Raw genomic sequence first — 9,692 nt, forward strand, 5'->3', positions numbered from 1 at the left:
GGTGAAATAAGCAGATTCTGAATCTGATGTCAGGATAGGGAGGTGGAATCTGTGTAAGGCTGGGAGACTGAGCTGGTCTGGGTTCTAATAAACTTGGGGCCCATCTTGCAGACTGCAACAGGGCTCCAGGTCGCCAAGATCCCAGCACAGTGCACGTGTGTACACCTCATCCCACTCTGTGGGTTGCTGGGGACTCACCAAGATAGGAGGTCTAGGGTGCCAAGCCCCCTTCCACAAGCACCTCCTCATACTTCCCATGCCCGGTGGCCACAAACATACCTCTTCCCAAATGGGGTGCTCTGTTGGGGAAGGAGACCAAGATTGAAAGTAAGAGCAGCAGAAAGGAGATGATACTGTCTCTACCTCTGGGAAGCCCTTCTAGAAGCAAAGAGGGCAGCCCCTCTTTGACCTTCCCTGCTGTACCCACCCTGATTGCACCAACCACATTTAAGCTCTGCCTTGTTGATGAGGCCTTGGAGCCTCCCTTCTGCTCAGTGGCTTTTCTTGCTCATGTCTCCAGCCAAAATACCCTGCGGGCAGCAGAAGGATATATCACAAGTGCAGACTCCTGCATCTCAGGGAGTAGAAGCCCTGGGCCCTTCTCTCTTGCCTTGCTTACCTGGCCAGTGAGCCTGGGACCTGCCTACCTAATCTTTTTCTGTGCAATCCCAGTGGAAGAGGCAGGGAAAGGAATAAAGGTGAGATTCAACTCCACTTGGCCAACACAGCCTTTGACATGAGCAAGGGTGAACCCAACCGTACTGCAATGCTTCAGTGTTCTGTCTACCCACATCCTGGACAGCCCCACGTTTGCCTTAACAAGGAAAACAGGCCTGCTGCTAAATTCCCAGATGCTGGCTCTGCAGCCCAGCCTTGCCCCTGGAAAGAACGTTACCTTGCAGGGCAGAGTCTTCACTGCAGACTGAGTCTGCACCTCACCCGTCTCCTACTGACTCTTGGTGCTGGCCACGGCCATGCTGGGCAGCTCTATGGAGGCCTGGCAAGGGGGACCGGCCAGCGGTCTACAGAGGAGGCAAATTGTCAGGATTACTTTGGTGGATGGCCACCATGGACACATCAGTGGGTCACACTGGGCAACCCTCTGCTATGTCTTTGTATTTTCCCTGGGAGCACCTTCCCAATGCAGCCCTAGCATGGGGATCACTGAAAAGATGTGTCTTCCTCCCTCCAATGCAATTGTGAGACACCTCCCTGTACTGAAGAGCACCTAGGAGATTATGGTGCACAGGACAGGTGTGGGTCTGCCTCCATGCTGCTCATGGGGTAAAGCTGGGGGACCATGGTTGTGATGGAGGGGCATTGAATGGATGGAGGGACAGTGGTTAAATTGCAAAGTATTGGTTGGATGGAGGAGCACTGATTAGATGGAGTAGCACTGGTTGTATAGAAAGGTGTTGATAGATGAAGGAATATTGATTGGATAGATAGCTATTGATTATATGAGGGAGTATTTGTTAGATGGAGTGGCTTTGATTGAATGAAGTAGGATTGGTTGGATACAGACATACTGGTTCAATGAAGGGGCACTAATTGCATGTAACGACATTGATTGGATGAAGGAGTATTGGTTGGATGGAGGGGCACTGGTAGGATGGAAAGGTATTGACCGGATGGAGGAGGAGTGAATAAATGAAGGAGTACTGATTGCACGGGGAAGTATTGGTTGGATGGGGGAATATTGATAGGATACAGGAGCGTTGATAGGATGCAGGATTACTGGTTGGATGGAGAGACATTAATTTGATAGAAGAATATTGGTTGGATCAAAGGGTATTGGTTGGATAGAGGAACTTGGATTGGATGGAGAAGTACTGGTGGAATGGAGGAGAACTGGTTGGTTGAAGGGGTAATAACTGACATCAGAAGAACTAGTTGAATGGAGGACTGTTGATTGGGTGAAGAGGTAATGTATGGATGCAGGATCATTAATTGCACAGAAAAGCACTGATTGGATGAAGGAATATGGTAAGATAGAGTAGTGCTTGTTGGGTAAGTGAGTACTGGGTGGATGGTAGGGCACTGGGTAGATGAAGGGGCACTGATTTAGTAGAGAAGTATTAGTTGGATGGAAGGATACTAGTTATATGGAGATGTCCTGATTAGACAAAGAAGTATTGGTTGAACAGAAGGGCACTGATCGGAAGCAGAGGCATTGACTAAGTGAAACTATTTGGTTAGATGGAGGCATATTGGCTGGATGGAGGGAAATTGATAGAAGGTCACTGACTGAATGGCAAGGCATTATTGGATGGAGGGGCACTGACTGGATGAAGTTGTTTTGGTTGGCTGGAGGAATATTGGTTGGATGAAGGGGAACTGATTGAATGGAGGCACACTGAATGAATAGGAGTATTGTTTGGATGAAGGTTTATTGGTTGGATTGAAGGAAGCTGATGGATGAAGGAATATTGGTTGGATGTAGGGACATTGAATGTAGGAGCATTGATTAAATGAAGGAGCAATGATTAGATAGAGGTACTATTGAATGGAGGGTTGTTGATTCCATGGAGAGCCATTAATTGGATAGATGATTATTGGTTGGATGGAGAAGCATTGATGGATGGAGGAGAATTGATTGGATGGGAGGGACACTGACTGGATGAATGGGCACTGATTGGATGCAGAAGGACTGATTGGATGGAGTAGTATTGGATGGATGGAGAAATCTTGATTGGATGGAGGGATAGTGATTGGATTAAGGAGTACTGGTTGGATAAAGGGGCAGTGGTTGACTAAAGGAATATTGGCTGGATATAGGAGCACTGACAAGATGAAAGGGCATTGATTGGATGCAGGAGCGGTGATTGCATGGTGGAATATTGTTCTGATAGGGGGCATTGATTGAATAGAGGAACACTGAATATTGTGGAGTTTTGGTTGTATAAGGGAATATTAATTGGGTGCAGCAGCATTGATAGGATGGGAGACTATTGGTTGGATGGAGTAGCATTGATTGAATGGAGGGGCACTGAATACATGGAGGGACATTGATTAGATGGGGGAGCACTGATTGGGCAGAGGGGCACTGATTGGATGGAGAAATATTGGCTGGATAGAGTGTTGGCTGAATAAAGTGGCTTTGATTGGATGGAAGGGCACTGGTTGGATGAAGGAATGGTGCCAGAATAGAGGAGGGACCTTCCAGGAGAGGGGAGCCAGGTCACACTTCGATGGCCTGGGTGTATTCTTCCAGCTGCTGGTGAATCTTGGAGATGTGCAAGTCTGGCTGGCACTTCCTCACACTGTTATTAGAGGGTAGAAGATGAGTCAGGCCCCGTGTCTCCCACAAGTCTTCTCCCAGCCTGCCCAAACCTCTCCCAGAGCCCCGCTTGATCTCTTGATCTCTACCCTGTGACTCCTCTCCAACCCCACTTAGGGAAATCTACTCTCTGAGCTCAGAGAGCAGACAGACAGGCAGAAAAACAGGCCTCTTTTCTGTGGAGCAGTTTAGGGACTCAGTCCTGTCAATGAGTTGCAGAGGTTGGAGACAGGCACAGGCCTGCAGCAGCCAAGGTGAGCCCCATGCTCCATCCCCCCAACCACTCCACCCACCAATCCAACCCCCAACCCTTATATCATGGGGGTTTGCTGAGCACCAGGCAATGGAGAAATAACAGATAAAAGCCGAGCCTGGGGCTGGTCTTCCTGTAGCTGGTATGTGGCATTGGCCTTTTGGGTATTAGTCCAAGAGAGGGGAGAAGATAGTGTGCTTGACAGCTTGACCTACTTTGGTGGTGGGGCTCATGGGAGGCAAACTCTGTTTGATGGTCCCCTTCAAGACTAAGGGGCTGGGTATCCTGGGCTGCTAATATTTCTGGTCTTAGAAAACAAACAAACAAATAGACATCCCAAGTGATCCCCTGCTTGAACGCCTCCTGCCTCACCCAGCACCTGTGGGAACAAATGCTGTCCCCTCCATAAGCCTCAGGTTCTCTATGGCCCTGACGTACTCTAGCTCTAGAGCTGGTGGTGAGGGACTGTGGAGCTCGGGGAATTGTCTCCGGATCTTGAAAGAAGGTATCCGAGCCTTGCCCTCTCTAAGAATGTGGGCCCAGCGATCAGCAGTAGTAACAGACCATCTGCAGGATGGGCCCTGAGAGAAGGCCTGAAGAGGAGCCCTTTCTCTGACTGTGCTCACTGGTGCAGCCAAAGGGACTCAGGCCCTGAGAGAAGGCCTGAGGAGGAGCCCTTTCTGCCATTGTGCTCACTGGTGTAGCCAAAGGGACACACACAAGCTGTCAGGTCAGCATGGCATCAGGATGCACTGCAGTCATGAGCTCCGTTTCCATCTTCCATGTATCTGTCACTGAGATCACGATTCTTTTGGAAAAATCTAGAAATATATTATTTTTGAAAACACAAACTGTATCAGGAAAAGGGAGTTTATGGAAGAAAACTGCGTAGAAACCATTTCAGCCTGTGCCAGGAGAAGGCAGGTCAGACGTGTGCACCTGAGTTCTGGCACTCTGAGATCACTTCCACTGTAAGGAATATAGTCTCTTCTGGTAGCAGCTGCAACCAGGAGTGCATCTTCTCAGGCATTCTATTTCAAGTTCCTGTGTTATTGAGCTAAGAAATCTCCACTCGGCCTGAGAGCTCCCTACTCCCTGTAATGCATTTACAATTTGTCTGCCTCCATGATGAAAATGCCTGGCTTTACCATGAGTAATTGGAAAAAAAAAAAAAAAAAAGGAAACAGGACAGGCTGGGTGTGGTAGCTCACGTCTCTTATATCAGCATGTTGAGAGGCGGAGGCTGAAGGATCACTTGAGCTCAGAAGTTTGAGACCGGCCTGGGCAACACAGTAAGACCTGGTCTACACAAAAAATATAGAAAGTATCCAGGTGTGGTGGTACCCTCCCATGGTCCCAGCTATGACTGAGGCTGAAGTAGGAGGACTGCTTGAGCCTAGAGTGGTGGGTGGGGGGCGGGGGGCAGTGGTGCAGAAGTTGCAGTGAGCTGAGATTGTACCACCACACTCCAGTCTGGATGACAGAGTCAAACTCTGGTCTCAAAAAAAAAAAAACAAAAACAAAAACAAAAAACAAACAAATAAAAAACCACACAACTGAATCCAGAACACAGCTACCTTTCTGGAAAAACCCAGAGTGAAATCCACACATCCCTCACAGCGCAGGTGTGAAGAGAGCCCCCACATACAATATCAGGACCAGTTAATCAAGTCTCTTGTCTCGTTAAGCAAGAGAACAACTCAAAGCAGCTGAGAGCACATGTCAGCACTGGCGCTGCCTGCAATTCAGGATACCCTGCCTCGTGAGCCAACATAACCTGCTCTCTGTGGCTCTCCTGGCCTTTCTCACTATACTGCCTGGACTGCCTTCCTGTTAGTCCACTGATGTAGGGCTCCACCATGCCCAGCAGGCTGGTGTGTCAAGTGGCTCAGGGAACCACCTCCTCAATAAGCATTTCTGAGACCTGACCAAGAGAGCTACCTCTTCCTCCCATTGCTTATTCATCTTCATCAGACCAGGCAGACAGAGGAATAGGAGTGACAGATGCCACCTCACCATCAATGCCAGGGCCAGTATCTCCTTTCCCCACGTGCCTTCTGCATCCTACCCAGGCCACCACTACCACCCATACTCTAAAACCTGCAGGCACAGAGGATAGGATCCTCTCTGAAGCAAAGGTCAGGTTCATTCAGCAGTCCGTTCATGCAGCCGCTCCAGAACTCCAGCATCAGACTCCCAAGAGCACGATCCAAACATCTTTATTCCTACAGCACAACCCAGGTACAGAAGCCAAGTAACCCTTTTATGGATGTTTTGAGGTTCTGGGACCCCCACCCACATCACCCATGTGAATATGACAGGGTTTTGATCGAAACACATGGGTCATGCCTCCACGCTCTCCAGGTGAAACCACACCATACATGATCTCTTTGGGAGACAGGGCTCAGTAGATGCATGGAGTGCGCTGAAGCCTAAGCTTGGTGGCAGTGGCAGGAGCTGAAGAGGACAGGGGTTGGGCCTGGGCTGTGTGCACAGCATTCTGCACCACTGCAGAGCAGGGCTGCTCCCCATGAGTGCTGAGTCCCAGGACCCAGCCCCATGCGATGAGGAAGATGAGACCAGGGTGGCAATGTGAAGCTATCACAACACTCTGAGCACTTAGCCACAAAAGAGCTGGAACCACCAGGAAGCATGACCCATCCTCGCACCTTTCTGCCTCACCGCTGGAGGCTGCACATTAGCACTCTGACCACCCATCTCCTCAGGAGCTCAGCAGGACACACCAATCCATCCACCAAACCCAGACACTCCATAGGCTTCACAAACACGCGACCCCACGTGTGAGCTCAGCAGTATGGTGCTGACCAACTACAGGCTTCATCTCATACTTCGCTGGTGGCTACAAGCCATGGTACCCACCCAGGTCTGCATACAGCATGAGGAGCTTGGGACAGAGCAAGTGGGAGTAGATACTTGGAAATTGCCCAGACATCAAGGGGCTTAGAGCTACTGTCATTTAGCACCTGCACATGTCCATGTTCACAAAATGCTTCACAATTAACCAAAAAGAAGTGAACTGAATCATCCCCATGTTGCTGCTGAGAGGAAGGTTGTCTTCGTGGTTATGTTCACATGTGGAATCCTTGCCAAGTTCTGCTAAGTTCATACCATACCAAACCCACAACATGGGCAGAGAGGTGAGCTGCAGCACAGCAGCACAGGAAGCAGCAAGAGGCCTCACAGGTAGTGACCTGGGGACCTGGAGGCAGCCCAGAGCAAGCAGCAACCAGGAACCACAATGAGGGGACCCTGCCCACCAGGAACCACTGAGGGTTAGACAGGTCACAGGTGAATGGCCTGCCACACAGGCCAAGCAGGGAGGAGCAAGGAGGCAGGATGATCAAAGGATGACAGAGACAGGATGGCAGGAGATGACATGCATCCTGCACAGCACAGCCCTGCCTCACCATTCACTTCACCAGACACTCATGTGCCTGCTGGGAGACAGGAGGATGACTCATGACAGACAGCTGACTTGTTGGCAGTCACAAAGAGAATACACGGCAAAGCCTGAACTTGAAGCAGGATCTGTCCAAGTTCACAATCGCTGGGCACACCCCAGAGTTCGTGTGTCCCCCGACACTGCAGAGGAAGTTTGCACTTCCTAACACACCAGAACCCAGCAGCACCTGCCAATACTGCAGGATAGGAAGTTTGCATCCCAGGAAACTGCATCACCCGCAACATTGCAAGACAAGAAGTGCAAAATTCTTTGGAATCCAGGAATCAGCATTAACCACACATTAATAAAATGTGGTGGTTTGGATTTACATGTCATATGCCTATTCACAGTTAGAATAAACCAAAATTGGAAGCAACACGCCCCAGCACTGCTTGCAATCAGGATACCTGAATGACAGGCCTAATGGAAGCCGGGAGAGAAATCTTGTATTCCTGGGGGTAGAAATGTGCAGCCACATTGAGATTCAGGGCAATTTCTATACATAAAGCTATTATTTAACACTTAACCTTGGTCCCCAAATAACAAATACAAAAAAAGCAAGGCTACTTTTGGAAAGATCACTCCTCACCACCCTCTGCAATCCTGGCTGCAGACAGAGGTGCAAGGAAAGGGCCAGAAGGCGGAGAACAGGCCATGCGCAGGCAGCACCCTCTTCCTGCCTCATCCCCATCTGGGTGTGGTGAGCATGCAGGGTGGGAGAAAAAGGCAGTGTTACCTTTTTCCCAGTCTGCTTCTCCACCATGTCACTGCTGAGGGGAAGCTCTTCCTGCTGAGGTGCTTTAGGACACCTGCCCTTGGGCATCATCTTTCTCCTCACCCGATCTTCATTTACATGGCCGGCGCTTCATCATCAACCATCTGCTTCAAAGGAGAGGACACAGAATTCACTGAATTCAGAGGCAGCACAAAACTCATCCACTCTCACATTGTACTCAACAAACTCAGTAACTGATCAAAGTAGGCAGCTGTTCTGATCAGGGCTGGGACCAGGCTCAGGAAGGAACTTCTCTGGATGTGCCTCCCATAAAGGGGTCACCAGCAACAGGAATGGCAGTTTGAGCAGGAAGGAGAACAGAGAGGGGTCAAGTACTTCATGGTGGAAGAAAGGGACACATGGTCTAGGGTGTGGTTGTATTCTGGGTGGCAGTCAGCAGCACCTGGATCCTGGGTCCCTCCTGGTACAGGCTGCACCCAAAGTGGTCATGCACCACAAGGCAGTCCCTTCCCTGCAGCACAGGCAAGGTCACAATATGCAGTGTAGTACCCCAGCCCTCAGGTCTGTCAGGTCATGTCCACAGCCTCAGTCTCACACTCCACTCACCAGCTGGGAAGCAGCTCCTGTTCTCACCAGGCCTGTGCTTTCTGCACACCCAGTTCCCTCAGTTGGTGGGCAAGAAGTGTCTCTGAGGAAGTCCCAGCAGCTGTGAGGTCCCAACTCCACCACCATGGAAGCAGACGCCCCGCTGGGCTTTAGGCTCCAGCTCCCAGGTTTCCTAGGAAATCTGATGATACATATTGTGTTAATTAAATTTTATTTCTATTTATTAATCATGTTTTATTTCAGGAAATCTTGGCATCTTAAAAAGTTTCAGTCCAGGGGAAGACTGCCCCTCTCGGGGCTAGCAAATTCCCAGACAGCCAAGGGCCCCCACGCAACCCAACCACCTTCTTACCCAACTCCACACCCAAGCCAAGCCCTGCCTGAAACCAGCACACAGCCAGGTACACAAGCCAATCCCTGCCTGAAACCATCGAGAGCCAGGTAATACAGGAAACTAGAAAGCATCCCTACAGCACAAAGCCTGCAAGAACTTTCCAAAGTAGCCACTCCTCAACTATTGGCTCCTCCCTGTCCCACTCTTCCTGCAGAAAACCCAACAAGCAGCAGCAGAGGCCTTCCCCGAGCCTCTGCTTCTGACTCCCGGCCACTGTGGTGTGAGGCAGCACCTCTGTGACACGCGATACAAGCGCACTTCTTCCTTTCCAGCCTCGTCCTGGTCTCTTCTGTGGTGGCACCAACTTCACCACGCTATACCCGGCCTGGACACTCTTAGAGCACAGGCCTCCTCCCTGCCTGGGGGCCTTCTAGGTTTGTTCACCATCACAGCCAGGTCTTTCAGGTGCACTTACAAGAGGAAAGGGGGGAACACCTACACCCCCATGCCCAAAGTCACGGTCCTCCTGTCATGTCTTTGCCACATCATCAGTTAGAAAACATTTCATACAAACCAATCTGTGCACATGTCTCTGCTCTTTTCACCACAGAAGCACCTCTGTGCATGACCATTCTGGGAGAGGAAGTTTCTGCAATACGCTCCCCTGTATTTACACATTTTGCTCATCCACAAAGTGTGGCTTTTGAAACACAAGGTGCAGACACATCTGTGAGTGGCAGCTCCGCTCTGAGCCTCTCCCACTTGTACCCCATCAGTTCAAGGTTATACTGTGTGCCACCTGCCCCTGGACACAGACTTTGGTGAGACCACAAGATGCTGCTCCTCAACACCATCTCGCAACCTGCTTTGTCTTTCCAAAATAAATGATAAAATCCCACAAAGTGCTGTTTTGGTATTTAAGTGGCACAAGAACATATCTAAAGTTATTCTGGTGAATAACCATCCACCAATCCTGATGGCTGAGAACAGAGATATTTTCTCTCTCTATCTGAACCTATG

General features: G+C 49.9%; 1 pseudogene; it reads right to left on the reverse strand.

Annotated features, from left to right (window-relative positions):
- Positions 1 to 211: 211 nt before the first annotated feature.
- On the reverse strand, positions 212 to 4,100 carry LOC111534391 (annotated as a pseudogene).
- Between the last annotated feature and the right edge of the window lie 5,592 nt (positions 4,101 to 9,692).

The sequence above is a fragment of the Piliocolobus tephrosceles genome, unplaced genomic scaffold, assembly GCF_002776525.5.
Source record: "Piliocolobus tephrosceles isolate RC106 unplaced genomic scaffold, ASM277652v3 unscaffolded_15704, whole genome shotgun sequence".
In the NCBI taxonomy this organism is placed as follows: domain Eukaryota; kingdom Metazoa; phylum Chordata; class Mammalia; order Primates; family Cercopithecidae; genus Piliocolobus; species Piliocolobus tephrosceles.